Genomic DNA, 17,123 nt, shown 5'->3' on the forward strand with positions numbered 1-17,123 from the left:
AGGATTGGCAATGTGGGCATATTTCCTGGTGGAAGATCTTACCTAGGGAAGTTGATTCCTTGGCTTTGTGGTTACCCTAAGGCCACTGACCTCCTAAATAGTAAGAACACAGCTTGAAAGGGTGTGGATTCTAGCTCCAACATGTCGCCAAATATAATAAGTCATTCTTACCTCTACATTGTTCTCTAGTATCCACAATCCCATTGATTTTTAACTGTATTATGTATTTTACAGAACAAATATACAAGGTTGACAATAATAAACATCTCCAAAAGCATCTGTAGATTCAAGTTTGGGTAATACTTTTCAAACCAGGAAGAGAAACAGATAAGGGACTCTAAAAGTCTTACCTCTGGAAATCCATTACTGATTCATGGAAAATGGTAGGATAGAGCCAGAAAGGTAGAGACAAGTTGAGTGTGCTCACTTAAAACAACCCTCAAGAATTAGCATCTGATGGCAACGTGACTTCCAAGCATCTCAACATGTACAAGTTGCCCTTGACAATCAACCACTGGTATATAACAAATCCTCCATACTCCTTTCCAATTATTAGCATCCTTATGGTGCCATAAGATTCTTTCTATGGCAAATTTTGGAAAATTATGTGGTTATTCTTGATTGCATTTTCTGCTTACCTAACCACAAGCTCTTAAGATGTATCATTCCCAGGGTGGAAGTAAGGTAACTGTTGGTTCCAAAAGACTATGACAATAGAGTCTTAGCTCTGGAAGGTCCAACCAAGCTGTAAAGGTTTGAATTAAAGGTCCAGTGAGGAACTGAGGATAGGATGTCTTTGGGCAAGCCAAACTAAATTCAGAGAAGCTCTTCATCGAGTTGTGTTCAGAGTGATAGATTTTTCTGCCCACAGTAATATTTAGAGAACATCTGCTAAGTCATAGAAAGAGTGTATGAAGGGTATATCACACTAAGGAAAACATATCTCCTTGAAGCATTAAAATATAAGCAATTGAAAATTTTGTTTTATTTCAAGTCTAGTTGTTGAAAGGAGGAGGAAACATTTATATAGTACTATGTGCCAGGCCCTACATGTAGCAGATGCTTTAAAACATTATCTCATTTGATCATCACAACAAACCTGAGAGATAGATGCTATTATTATCCCCATTTTTGTCGAGGAAACTGAGGCAGACAGAACTTAAATGACTTCTTCAGGTTCACAAAGCTGGTGAGTGTCTGAGGCAGGATATGAACTAGGGTTTTCCTAACTCCAGTCCCAGTCTTCTATTCACTGTACCACCTAGCTGCCTAGATTGAAAGTGCTTCTAACATGACTGAGTTCATTTCTGAGACATTATTGAACATATTGAGATTACCACTAAACTGTGTATTAGAAGAACTAGGGTCAAATCCATACTCTGTATCTAACTAAATCCCCTAACTCTCTAGGAACCTGAGGGTCCTTATATGTCAAAGGATGAGTCAGACTCAATAATCTCTACCACTTTTTCCATTCTATATCCCTCTAGGAGAGATTTCTTTACATTTTTAATTATTATTCATATCTGTTTTTGTTGATATCAATTTACTGTCCAAATATGTCCTCCCTTCTACTACATAGATATCCATTCTTAGTAACAAATAATATCAGATAAAATAAAGGGGTGGTGGAGTGATGGAAGCCATCCAGCAAAATTAACCAACATTTTAAATGCATCAAACAGCATGTTCAAAAATTCCATACCCACAATCTCCCACCTATGCAAAGAAGAAGGAGAAAGGAATTTTCTTGTCTCTTCTTTGACAAAAAAGTTTAGTGATTACAATTATGTAGCATTCAATATCATTTTGTTGTTGCTGTTCTTTATTAGCTATTTTTCCAACAAACATCTCTTAAGTACTTATGTTCCAGGTACTATACTAAGAATAGGGACCCTCCCCCCAAAAAGAAATGAAATAATCCCTGTCTCAAAGACTTTCTTTGTATTTTATATGTGTGAAAATAGGGGTAGGGGAGGGTAAGGGTGAGGTGGGGAGAAGAGTTATGCATGCACAGAAGTAAATTCAAGTAAATTTCAAAACTGAGAAAAGATGGAACTAAAAGAGAACTAACCTTAGCACATTGCCTGCAACCTGTATCTTTTCATTAAATCCTTGATAGTTGCCTATTTTCTTGTCAGTTGCCTCCTTTTCATGAAAGTCAAATACAGAGAAAAATAACCTCTAGTTAATTGAGTGTTCATATCCTTTGCTTTCTGTTTAAATGAGGTTTTACAACTCCTATGAATACTGCTCTTTGGCGTTTTTACCCAGTCACATGGGACTTTTCTTAATTATACTTTCACAGAAAAAAAAAATAAATGTCTAAGTTAAATACAAACTACTTCCTTGCATCCAAGTCCGGGTGCTGTTCGGGTTTCTGTATCATTCATTTAAGAAGAGTGCCAAGAGCTAATGACTATGATTTGATCCCACATTTGCAGGGCTCTTGTTATTGAAAGGATTCATCATGGATAGAAATTATTTGTACTTTCGCTGGAGGCCAAACACTTTGCACTCAGCATTCAGAAGGAACACGCTGTTGCCATTTCTATTCATTTAGTGTTGAAACAAATGATGGAGGAGCTGGAACAGATGCAGTTGATTTGTTCATTTCCATCTGTTTTTCAAATCATTCGAAGAAAGTACTGAAGACACATTTCTAGGTAATATAAAACATCAAAAAAAAAAAAAAGAAAGGGACAGAAGCCTTGGACATTGGTACTTTTACTAGTTTAAAAACAACAACAAACAGCCAGGCATTAGGTAATTCCTAAAAATCTTTTGTTTTTTGAACATTGGACTTTGACTTCTGACTTTTGAAAATTTTACAGAAGATTTCTTCTGACTATACTTGTGTCAATCGCACCAGCACTGCTGAAGGTGAGGGGAACAAAGAGTTGATGTTGAATGCAAAGTTACAAACTTGAGTGATTGAAAAACGTAGATGATCTGAAAGAAAATGACTCCAATTTTGAAGATGCTGAATTTGAGATGCTTCTGGGACGTCCTGTTTGAAATGCCTAACAGACAGTTGGTATAGGAGACTCAAACTCGGGAGCACCTGAGTAGCTCTGGAATTGGGGTCATAAGACCTGGACTAGAGTTCTAGATCTCCTCTTTTCTAGTTATGTGACATGGACAAGTCATTTCTCTAAACCTCCATTATTATTTTATGGATGGAGGCACTTAACTATCATGCTTTTTCTATACAGATGAAGAGGAAATAAAATTCATGGAAATGTGTTCTCATTTCTGAGGGGCTTGTACAAACATTAAGGTTTTTGTTGTGATCTATTTTTCATTTCTTGCCTTCTCAATTCAATTGTATAATTTCTGAAGGGAGGGATCTTTCATTTTCCACAATGCCTAACAGGGTTGATTAACTGAGAAGCAGCATGGAAAAAAAATATTACTAGCCTTGCAGACTTGGACTCAAGACCCATTTATGAAACTTAGTAATTGTGTGACCTTGAGCAGTTTCCAAGTCTGTAAAATGGGGATAATAACATCTATCATGCCTATTTCATAGAATTGTTGTGAAACTTGAATGAGACAACGTATACAAAATGGTTTGCAAACCTTAGAGTGCTTTAAAAATGTCAGCTATTAAAATATTAATTTATTTGTATAAAAAATGCTTAATTTACATTTTATTGATGAGTTTTGTTTCCACATTACAAATATTTAAAGACTAGATCCAGTCTAGGAGAAGTCTCTTTTAACAAAGTAAAATGATTAAATACATCGAATACAGTGAACTCATCTGTAGTAAAACATGCTATGCTTGTAATGCTCTCTCCTCCATTAAGTCCTTTCTATATCCTCTATCTTATACATCAAAAACACCCAAAAGCATATCTGATCCCCATCCCATAAGTAGCAGGGAAACAAGTTGCCCCAGCATGGACTTGCAAACTCCAAAGAATGTAAGATCCTTTGTCTCATGAGAGCTCCTATTCACCCTACCTGTGATACTGGAAAGTAGGGACAGCCAGAGAATCCTCGTTGGGTCCTACTCTTTTAAAAACCCAATTCAAATTAAATTGGAATTCAAAAGGGATTGGGGGAAATTATTCCCTGGATCCTCACGAAAGTACCCAAAGACTTGCAGCTCTTTTCTGCTCTACTCACCATGAGGAAATGCAGCATCTCAGGAATAAAGTGGGTGACACCTTTCATAGGTTTGCAGTCTCACAGTAAACATCAGGAGCTAATTAAAAAAGCAGACTGAGTGAAATTATTACTGAAACTTTTCTAGAACAAAATAAGTGTGTGTATCAAGCTGGGAAGTCAGGATACACCAGTGAAAAGTTAGTGGTCATAGTAGTAAAAGTCAAATTCTAGCTGGGGTGAGGAGTGGGGAGGACACTTATTAATGTTATCATGCCTGTGTGCATTTTCATATCTATGGGTCTATGATAAGCTCAATCAATATTTGTTGAACTGACTTACAAAACAAAAATAATGCTAGGATCAAAGAAAAATAATAAAAATGATTGGGGGAGGTATTGTAAATGAAGGAACTGGATCATTGCCTGATTGAATTAATTGCCAAGTGGCAAGAAAAATGATTTTAGCCAAAACAAATTGATTCATTGAGTACATGGACTACATTCACTGACTACATTGACTACATAAAGAGTAGATACTGCTTATGACCAAAGTCTAAGGTTTGCCACTATAGTCCAACATTTCTAAGGAGAGAGAGCAAGAAGGAGAGGGAAAAGGAGATTAAAAAGGAAAGGGAGGAGAGGAAGAGGGAGAGAGAGAGAGAAGAGTGGAGGGAGAGCAGAGAAGGAGGAAAAGAGAAGAAGTGAGAGAGGGAAAGTTTTGTTATGGGAACAAATATAAGTTCTGAAATGTCCTTTTGGTGTTTAAATAAGAGCTAGAGGGAAAAAATGATAGTTCTTTTGAAGCTGGGAGTATTTTTGCTTGTAGAAGCACATACTATCTCTGAGACTCATTTCCTAGATGAATATCCACTACTAGCAAAGGCAGGAAACATTTATGAGGAGGAGAATCTTATTTTACATGGGAACCTTTGCAGCTGGCTCCTATGTAGTTATTATTCTTAGCAACCCTCATTACTATCTTAGCACCTTAACACCCTACCCATTCTACCCCTAATTCCAAAATTAGCATCTTAGTGAAATTCAAATTAATTTAGTTTAAATTTAAAGTTCAAAATATATTTCCCATTCCTTTGTCCTAATCACTATACCACATTTTTAGCATTCAAACACTGGTGGCTACTTTTCTAGAAAGGAAGTAATATAAAGATTCTTGCTAAAACATAATCTTCTTACATGTTTCATGTTCTCTGATTTCAAATTATATTTTTAGCCAAGTATTACCTAGTAAGGCAGCCAAAATGAATGTAGAAGCCCTGTTATCAAACATAACCAGATTATAAACAAATTTCTGACTGGAAGAGTGAAGGATACTATTGTCATAAATAGGCAACACATATGGAGGAGAAACATATAAAAAATGGAGCTACAAAGTCAAGTGAGATGGTCAGTTAACAGTTTGTGGCATGGATGTTATCAGTATAATTTATGATCAAACTAATGACAACTTTAAAGGGAGATATCCAAGACCACATTTGGAGTGAAGAAAAATAAAAATCCAGGTCAATGCCAATAGATCTTTCATTTGCATAGTTTTTGTCCTTAGCTAATAGATACTACTGGGGGAAGAATGACAAAATTATTGACTGAATTCAATGTAAATTCCTATCATACAACCTCAAGTCCACACAGTGATCTTTTAATTTGCCCCTTACTGACTCACTAGCACACTCTTACTGCAATTGTTCCAAAACCTCTTCTCTTTTCTCAAGCTACCAGTGGCATGTCTCTGTCTCTCTTTGTCTCTATCTATTATTCTCTTCACTGTCACTCTGCTACCAGTTACCTTATCCATAGAAGGGGGATAATAGTAGCACTTGCCTCCTATGGTTGTTGTGAGGACCACATGAGATAGCATTTTTAAAATGTTTAGCACAATGCCAAACACTTAGGAGGTTCTTAATACTTGTTTCCTTCCTTCCTTCTATCAAAACTTCTTTCTCTGAGACCATGAAATGAACTATGAAATTATAAGTCCAATGGTCTTTCAGCTATCATTGTCCTTGTACTTTCTGCAGTTTTTGATCCTATCAGCCAATGACCCTCTCTCCTCCATTGACCTTTGTAACTCTGTGATCTCTTGGTTCTTGCTGGATGCCTGGTATGTCTGACATACACCAATGATTTGTGAAGTAACAGAATTGAAGAAAAATGCTCCTTGTAGAGGATGAAGGACAAGCACAATCGTGACAGACAAGATCTCCAGTCATACTGAACTACTGCTGTGGCTCTATATCACTTAAAACTAATTTATTCAAAAGTCAAGATATCATTGGTCACAACTCCAAAGGCAGGACCTTCCATTTGGGGGGAGGGATGGAGAGGTAGATCACTTCAATCTGGAGAAGTTGGGAATCAATGAGGATGTGGCACCTTAGCTTGATCTTGAAAAAAAAAGAATTTCAATCAGCAAATATGTGGAAGAGGACTTACATGAAAGAGATGGCTGGTCAATAAGCATTTCTGAAGCACTAAAAATGTGCCAGGTATAAGAATACAAATACAATCAGAAAGAAAACAATTGGCCCTAAAGGAGCTTATATCCTGGAGGAACAGAACATATAAAAGGGAGTAGAAAAGAGGGGAGTAGGGTGGAGGGAATAAAGAAGGGAAAAGTACCTGGCGCACGGGACATAGAAAGGAAAATCCTATGGAGGTGAATCAGCAGTGCAGCCTGGAGAAAAATGGAATCAGAGAAAAAGAATGGCAAACATCTAGATAGGGAAATAATGATTACAAAGAGCCACCATGACTTCTGCAAGAGCTAAAAGATAAATATTCATTTCCCATATAATTGCCTGTACCAATTAATGTATCTGTCAAAGCAGAACTATTTGGGGTCATATTCTGCCTCTGACATATACTTGCTGTGTAACCCTGGGAAACTTGAATAATTGTTTCAATGCTTTAGGCAACTCTTTAAGGCCCTAAGTTGAAAAGAAGGTGCCGGCATGCATTAGTAGAGGAAACTCCTCCCTAGGAGCTCCTTATAGCAATGAAATCATATCTAACCCCAATCCCTATCTATATCCCTATTTGTATCCTTATCTGTATCCCTATCAGCATGCCTACCTCTCTTTATATCTCTATCCCTGTCCCTATCTCTATATCTCTATCCTTATCTGCATCTCTATTCCTATCCCCATCCCTATCTATTTGTATCCCCTTCTCTATCATTATTTGTATCCCTATTCCTACCTCTATCCATATCTCCATTTCTGTTTGCATCCCTATCTTTATCCCTATTCCTTTCTCTATCCCTATCTGTACCATATCCCTTTCCCTAACCCTATCCCAGTTCTGGCAGTATTCCTATCTCTATCCTTATCTGTTTCCCCAACCATTTTATTATCTGTACCATAGCTGTATCTCTGTATCCCTATCCCTATCTGTAGCCTTATCAGTATCTGTATTCCTATTCCAGTTTCTTTCTGTATCTTTATCTCTTTCCTTATCTGTAATCCCATTCTTATCCTTAGCTAAATTTTCAGAAGTTTTTCTTTCCCTTCCACCCCCAGCCTAAATTTATATCTCTGAAACATCTATCCATTGCTTCTTATCCTCTGATAGAGTAGATTTAGTCAGAGGACTTTGGTTAAAATCAAACTCTCCAACACACTTCCTGCATCGACTGGATTGTGTCTCTTCACCTTTATGGTCTTTAATTTCTCATCTGGAAAATGATTGATTGAAACTAGATGACTTCTGAGCTTTCTTCCAATCTGAAATCTATGATTCTATCATTTTAATTCCTCTTCCAGGTGATAATCCTTTGGCTACCTGAAAATGAATACCACATCCCATGCTCCACAAGGCTTTTCTCCTCCAAGATAAACATCCAGAGTTGGACTACTTATCTCCCAAGGTTGGCATGAGAACCTGATGGTTTAAGATAGAGAAGGAATTTTGTAAATCATCAAGTGCTGGTGTCTCACATGAATACAAGTACTGGCTTTGCTATTAATTATGGGTATCTCTTAATTAACCTCCCTGGGCCTTGGTTCCCTCATCTGTTAAGTGGGGATAACTTTATTTGCTTAGCTTACAGGGGACTGCTTGGGAAATAAAGTAAGAGGAACTCTGAAAAAGAAGTTAAAAGTGCTGAACAACACAGGGAAAATTGAGGCAGTTCATGTTTAAAAGGATGCAACCTGTATTATATAAAATGTTTAAAGATGTTTATTTTTTAAAGTTGTCAGATGTTAAGTAGATTCTTTGGATAAAATTTCACTTTGTCTCCAAATGATTTATTAGAAGGGAGCTTAAGTCCTCACTATTGTCTGGAGGTAGTTAATTCTCTAAGTTCAATTCTGAATTTCATTTTCCCAAATAAGCACCTCTTTTCAGTCTGTTAGTCTTTCTCAGTTTTTCTAAGGAGACACTGCTAAATTAAATTCCTTTTTGTACCTAGAACATGAATTATGGTCTCCATCTCATTTACCTCTTTGGCCACTTTATCACCATTAAAAATTGTCTAAAAGTGCTTAATTTAGGTAATGGATTCCTTTGCTTCAGGAGCTGCTCTCTTCAGCCTTGAGTTCTGTGTGATAGTGCCAGGAGATGTCAGAATTCTCTTTGGGCCAGATATTTCCTTCAAGCTCTTCCAAGATGTGAGCTGAGGTTTTGCGGAAGAAGATGAATGGGTATAGTTGAACATCAGCGCACAAGCCACCTGTTTTGACTCCAGAGATGTATTTTAAACAGTGGCCAAAAGATATATTCTGAATGAGGAGCTTTGGCCAAAATGGCTTCATTAACACTTTTTGAAGGTTTCTGGAGCTATTTGTTCAAAGAAAAAAGAATAAAAGATGATTTGTGTATTACGATGACAGATCATAAAAGTTATAATTTGTTGAGAGATTGTATGGCTTAGTTGTTTGAGCACTGGGAGCCAGGTAGATTGAGCTTGAGTTCTACCTTTTATTCAGACTGGCTGTGTAACCATAGGCAAGTCTCTTAACATCTCAGCTCCCCCAAGCATCTCTCTAAGACTATAGGTTACAGATCAGCTTCCAATCTTCATTGGTGGAGGAAACTTCCAACAAGGATTTCCATATGGGCAAAAGAAAACAAAACAAACAAAAACATTACACGTGAACCTTACCAGAAAAGGTTGATTTTGATAGTTCTCTATTGATATGAGGAAGTCATAATAGATAGATAGATAGATAGATAGATAGATAGATAGATAGATAGATATGGTAGAAATATTCTTCAATTTAATAAAGTCTTCCATGGAGACTATCTTTAGTCACTGTCATCTGGTGCAAAAAAGCAGGACACTTCTACATTTTGAATTTCTGGATCTCCAGATATGCATCACAAATCTCTTAAACATTTTCATATATCCTTCTCTTCCTTCCTTTTATTTTACCCCTCCTTCATTCTGATGCCTATTACTTCTTACAGCTAGAATTTTTTGGAGATCAGCAGTGCTAACTCCTGGATGACATGGTATGATTACGTATTTCATAAAAGCCAAATAAATAGCTGGACATAAGGATGGGAGGGACAACCTCTTCAAAAGGGCATCAATTTCAGCTCCAATTTTCACACCTGCAACATTTGTTTACTGCAGGGCCTCTCTTTCTTTGCCATAGCTACAGAATTATAAGAACAAATCATGTATGAGGTCTACTCATTTTGTATACACACATGTGCAGAATCTATCTGCCCAGAATCTCCTTCTATAAACACCAGAGGCCTAATTAAACCCCCTTAAATCCACTGCAATGTCCCATCAAGAGCATGAACTTAGGTAGTTTGTGCTGTACCTCAACACCCCACCCCAATTACCTAACAGACTAAGTTTGGATAAAGAATGATCCTGCTTGTGATTAAACCATAAAATGCAGAGCTGTAAGAGACATTGGAGATCATCTCATGCAAACCTCTGATTTTACAGAGGAGCAAACTGAGGCCCAGATAATTCTTTTTGTGATGATGTTCAAAGCCATTTTTTTCTTTATGAAAATATCTTTTTAAAGTTCTGAAACCTATGTAGGAACTTCTAATAATACAATATTAAAAGTTCTTGATTTGTGGTCAAAAATAAGAATAAAAATGCATCCTGTCTGGTGACCAAATTCTGGATATTGATAGACTCTGTTTTTAACTAATTGGTCAAGAATTCACAATACAGTACCCATAATTGGAACCAAAACACAGATGAAAAAAAATGGACTTCCCTGCTAGCTTTGCAATGGTGCAGGTTATGAAACATCACATGTATTGTCAGACTCAATTTTTCTGAAGTACATTTCCTCTCTTTTTTATATTCTTTGCTATAAGGGATAGCTCTCTGGGTAAGAAAGTATTGGGGGGATATATTTAAAAGTGAAGGCAATACAAAAACAAAAACAACAGAATTTTAAAAAGCAAAAGAATCTAGAATCTCCACATCTTAATGCATCATGAGAGCTAGGCTTGAGTGGGAGATATAAAGGCACAATATGAAAAGTGAGAATAGAAATGGGAGAGGACATGTCAACAAAGAGAGGGTTGATAAACTAGAACAGATTACTGTTCTCTGTAGCTTGTTGTTTAGTATGATCTTTGGCCAAAGCAACGGCTATCAAACAAATGCAGCCTCCCAATGGCACTGTTGTGGAATGGGGATGATAGCAAGTCATAGAGAGTCCAGAGGAACATTTGCTTACAGGAAGACCAAACCAAAGGGAAGTCCTAATGACCAAGTCAAGGACCTTTTCTTGTATTATCTTGCTTAGAATCCCTCTCTGTGCAAAGAAGTCACCTGCATGTTGGGAGCCAGATCATTTAAAGGGCCTTCTTTGGGTTTGAGGTTTGCACCTGCTGTTTTGCGTATGGGGCTAGCTGCAGGTGCACAGGCATAATTGCATGTCAGACTCTAGTGCTGAAGTTGATGATCCATCTTTCTTTTGGATGCAGATGCCTAATTATACACAGAATAGAGAAGTTTCTCCACCCACCAATACACCTCCCAACTTGTCCCCAATACACACAAGCAAACAATACAGGTGCATACTTGAAGAGCACCTTTTGTCAGATTGGAATTCACCATATTTTCTTATTTGGATTCTGGTAATTGAGGCTAAAATTAGTTGTGATAAGTATAGACTTCTTTGAAGTTTTTTAAAAAAGTACTAATAGCCCTTCCAAATTGAAAAAAGAGTCAGAACCACTGACTACAAACAAAGCTATGATGATAAATGATTGAAATTGATCATTACCTCCCCCCACACACAAAAGAATCCTGGTTTTGAATTCAATGGAGATATTTTTCCCCTTTTTTGATGTAGTGGCAGGTCATACACCTTACTCCATAGGAGCTTTAGGGAAAAAAGCTGCACTTGCCTAGCTCCAATATAGATAACACTTGATCCCTCTGGAAAATTATAATTGCTTTTGTAATCCATCTTCTAGAGAATCATTGAACTGTGAGAAACAACAGCTTGTGGAATACTGAGTTCTATGATTCCCTTGCACTAGATCTGCTCAAAGCATCATGACTATAATTCTTCCTAAGAGGCCCAATAAAATTTCACATAAACTTGTTATAAATCAAAAATATTGTAATGATTTAAATGAGAGAACACGTTGTATGGGGGTGGGGTGGGGGCATTTCTAGGATGAGCAATAGACTAACACTATAGGCCTTACAGATTCACAGTCTGATTCACACCTGCAGTTGTGAGATGGGTTGGTGATCTCTGACTCCATGAATGTAGGACATTCTGTATGGCTTAGGGATATGAGTAAGAATTCAGTAAAGACTGTCAGGTTTTCATATCCCAAGTAAAATAGGATCTCTCATTTAATGAAATTTTTTTAAAGAAAAAAGAAAATAAACTTTAGAAATGTACATCTGTATTTTTTGTTTTTACGTTGTTTTCACTTCCAAATGTGTTTCTCCTTTCTCCCTTTCCCAGCAAGTCAACTCTTTTAAAAGAGAGTAAAGAAGAGAAAAAAGGCGACTTAAGCAAAACTAAGCAATTTGTCAACTGAGTCTAATGATAAAAGCAAGACTCTGTGCCCACAATATCACCCCTCAAAAAAGGAAGGGAGGTACATTTTATCATCTGTTTATTAAGGACAAGATTGGCTATTATAGTTACACAACATCCAGTTTCATTTTTTTTTAATTTCCATTTGAATTATAGTCATTGTGTATGTTGTTTTCCTGATTCTGCTTATTTAATTTCATGTAATACTTCCCATGCTTCACTATTTTCATCTTTTCTTAACATTTTCCGCACTGTTCTTTTGCCATTCTTTTCATAGAGTTCATAGTTGTCTGTATAGTCTCCACAGTTATTTCTAACCAATTCATCTTCAGTTCAAGGCTGAGGTCATCCACTGTATCTTGGGCCATTGCCATTGGTCTTGACTTTTGTCTTGTCACTGAATGTTGATGACTTTGGAGGAGAAAGTAAGGTTGATGACTTAGTACAGCTTTGCCTTACTTATATTCAATTCACACACAAGGACACAATGATCCTTATCAAGAATGAAGGATGCACAATAACAACAACATTGCAATATATATTAAATTTATCTACCACAACTTATTCAGCCATTTCCCAATTGACAGGTATCAATTTTGTTTCTAGTTCTTTGCTGCTACAACTTTTCAAAGAGTACTTCTACAAATATTTTGGTGTATTTCAGTATAACAACTCCAGTAGCCTCCTCAGACCATTAAACAAAGAATACCTGGGGAGTTAAAAAAATCCCCCAAAAGGAAGCTGAGTGGCCCAGCTAGAGTAAGACCCACTGCAATGAAAAGAAGTGTGTTTTCCTGCTATTGGGGAATTTTAATATTAGATGGCTTCCAGTTTTCCTGAATTTCCTTAGGATTTTTTTCTCCTCTGACCCTGATTAACATGAATGAGAACAAGTCCCAAGTCCAGACTCCTTAATACCTTCTTTAATGCCTAGTCCTCCTAGATCTAGATAATATCCTTATAAAAACCTACCAGATTTTATGCATTTCAAGAGAGAATGCAGCATCCTCTGGGACTTTCCTCCAGGACTCCAATAGGGTATCCCATTTCTACACAGGGTCACCTGTTTCCACCATTCTCCTTAATTGCCTTGTGACTATCTCACCTCAATAAAGCTAGCTTGCTTTATTCACTTTTTATGAGCTCCAAGCTTCCTTGTACTAGACTTTTAGAATTCTGACCTTCCTGAGTCTGCATTAAGACATTTGAATCTTTCTCTTTGACCTCCTTGAGTCCTAGCAGTGAGATATTTTCTTCAAAGGGAAGAGTCATTTCAATTTCTGATCAATCAACAAACTTTTGGATAAGAATCTATTTATTTGCTAGGTATCATGCATGAAGAAAATGAAACATTTTAGATAATATTTTTTAAAAAGATTAATAGAATTGTGAACAGGACATGGATATCCATGTGTTTTTAGACAGGAACTAAAACACAATCTAATAATTTTATTTAGTTTAGTTTTTTAAGCAAATGCACTAGGAACTAAAAAGATATTTTTTAATCCTCTCTAGGATGTTTATTGGGATGTTTATATTATTTTATTTACAATGAGTACTTTTGAAGTACTCATTTTTAAGTGCTCATTTACAATCAGGTCAACAGCATTTCCACTGTGTTTTCCATGAGAGGTATGTGATGAACCATGCCAATACATTGAAAAGATATTGCCAAAGTAAATTTATAGATTTGATGTTATAACAATCAAACCATTAAAATACTTTATAGTACTAGATGAAATAATAACAAAATTCATTTGGAGGAACAAAAGATATAAGATATCAAGGGCAATAATGAATAGGGTAAGAATTTGTCATTCAATTATTTTTCAGTCGTGTTCAACTCTTTATGACATGATTTGTGGTTTTCTTGGCAAAGACATGGGAGTGGTTTGCCACTTTCTTCTCATTTTAAAGGAGAGGAAACTGAGGCAAACAAGATTAACTAACTTGCCCAGGATGATATAGATATTAAGTATCTGAGACCAAATTTGAACCTAGAAAGAAGAATCTTCCTTTCTCCAAGCCCTGCACTTTATCCACTGTGCTACCTAACTGCCTGGGTGGAATTTATAGGCAAATAATATTCCTAGACCTCAAACTATATTATGAAGTAGCAATCATCAAAACTTTCTGTTATTACATTAAAATAAATAAATAGGTCAATGGAAGAGACTAGACAAGGGAGGGACAGAAACAACTCGATAATTTCATGTTCAATAAATTATAAGACATCAATAACTTAATAAAGAATTCCCTATTTGATTAACAAAACTACTAGGAAAACTAGAAAGCAACCTTGGAGAAATTAGGCTAATATTAATGTTATAAAATATTCTACAACAAATTCAAAATAGATATGTGACCTCCCCAATAATATATCCTAATGATATCCTAATAATAATAATATCCTAATAAGGATAGAATTTAACAATGCTTGACATATAGTAGACACATAATAAATACCTGCTGACTGACTAATGACTAACTGACCATAAAAAGTGAGAGAAACATATAATATATACCTATAACATCTTTAGTTAGGAGATAAATTCTCAACCAATCAATTTTTTTTTATAAAAAGAGGAAATGGATCATTCAGACAATATAAAATTGAAAAGATTTTTCACAACAAAAATTAGTGCACCTGCAGTAAAAATGTAAGTGGTTGCCTAAGAAAAAATTTGTATCAAATTTCTCTCATAAGCACTTAGCATCCAAGGTATTTAAGCAATCAAATACACATATTGCCAACTACAGAAAGACATGACAAAATGCCATTCCACAATAGATAAGTGGTTAAAGGATATGAAGAAACAGGCTTCAGAGGTGGAATTTCAAATTATTAAGAAATGGAGAATGCTCTTAATCATTAAATGCAAATCAAAATAATCCTGAGGCTTTGCCTTAGAGCCAGACATTTTTCCAAAGATGACAAAAAAAGAAAAGGAATAGCCAATGTTGGTGAGATTGTGGAAAGACTAGCATACTAATGCATCATTGGTGATACTGTAAAGTAGTACAATTATGGGAAATATTTTGAGATTATGCCAATAATTATTCAAATAATATGAAAATAAAGTGTTTAAAATGCCCGTTTTGATCCAGACATTGCACTGTTAGTTACATAACCTAAGAAAGACACTGAAAAAAATAGATATACTTCATCATACCATTTTTGTATTAACAAAGAATTGGAAGCAAAACAGATGACCATAAAATGGGAAATGACTACACAAATTGTGATACTTAAATGTAATAGAACATTAGCGTACTGTAAGAAAAAGTAAATATGATGAATACAGAAAAGCATAGACTTCCATGAACTGATGCAAAGTGAAATATTCAGAGCCAAAAAAATGTATATATGTATATGTATACAAACACATGTGTGTATATACATATGCATACATATATACATATACATATATGTATATATAACTTAAGTGGAAAGCCCAACTACAAAACAAACAAAAAAATAATGCTGCACATTTACAAAGGAGGTATGATTAAGTCACCTCCCCTCACTCCTTTGCAGAGGTATTGAAGAGTTGTGGATGTGGAAAATTGCACGTAATGTCAGATATTTTTGATATTTTGAATTGGTTTGGAGATTTTTTTTTCTATTTTTCCTCTTTTTTTCTTAATTTTTTTGTTATAAGAAGTAGTTTTTTTTTTTCTGGAAAGGAATAAAGCAGTAGGAAATCCAAGTGATTTAAAAACAAAATATATCGATGCAATTCAATTAAATATACAAAAGAAAGCTATGTATGTGTGTATGTATTTTTTTTCAAAATTAACTATGTAAGAGAGGTACACATTTTCATGTACAATTCTCTTATTTTCTTTGAAAATTGAAGTATGCATTCATAGATAATTATTAATGAAAAAGAAAAAATAAATGAACAAAAGATATGTAGAATATCCTCAAAGAACAGTGATTGTTCACATTCCAAGATCTTTATTATGACCTGTTATAGGTTGATTAATATACTCAACTGCAATTTTCAGAAAGAGTAATGAAAGCAAAAAAAAAACACCAGAATTGGGGATACTTGAACATTAAAATAGACACCATACATAAAATTTTGGGTCTGCATAATAAGCCAACACCAACTGAGTGAGTTTCCTCCCATCTTTATTTTTTGGGGCCATTTCCTATTTTCTGGTTTCTCTTCATCAGTCACCTTGGCCTTATTAACTACACCTTTAAAAAAACTAAGATTACCTCTTGTTCAAATTGATAATCTACACTCTACTCAATTTCATTCGCAAATTCTCTTCAGATGAGATTGCCAGTTTGCCAAAAGGAATCTATACTTATTTGATCAGTCAGTCATCTGCCATTCTCTTGATACTACATGCAGTTTGAACAACAGAATCTAGTTAGAAAATACATTAGTATGCCACTTTACATTTGAAGAGATTGAACCTCCAAAGAAGTGCAATCACTTATCCTCCCCACTCCTTTCATTGTACCATAATTAGTAATAATAGATAGCACGTACATAGTACTTACTATGTTAGAGGTACTGTGTAAAGCACTTTATTATTTCATCTGACTCTCACAACCTGTGAGATAGCTGCCTTTATTATCCTTATTTCACAGACAAGGAAACTGAGGCAAACAGAGGTTAATGACTTGGTCAAGGTCACACAGTTAGCAAGTGTCCAAGGCCACATTTGAACTCATGCCTTCATGATTCCAGACTCATTACTCTACCTACTATTCAACCTGGCCACCTATTGATAATGGACTTCAGAACAGGAACTCAGAGCTTTTGATTACCAGCCTAAATATACTCTCCATAAAATCATATATTCATACTGACTTGAATTTTTTTTGTTGTTCTTTACCTTTGATTTCTCTTGTATAGAGAGTTTCCAGCAGGGGAACTCACCCGCTATACAAATGCATGCCTAGTCTACAAATTACAGTCTAAGAGACATTGAAAGGCTAGATGACTTATTCAGGAAGAAAAAAAAAATCAGTCATATCTCTTCA

This window comes from Phascolarctos cinereus, unplaced genomic scaffold, assembly GCF_003287225.1.
Source record: "Phascolarctos cinereus isolate Bilbo 61053 unplaced genomic scaffold, phaCin_HiC Scaffold_2;HRSCAF=192, whole genome shotgun sequence".
Lineage (NCBI taxonomy): Eukaryota > Metazoa > Chordata > Mammalia > Diprotodontia > Phascolarctidae > Phascolarctos > Phascolarctos cinereus.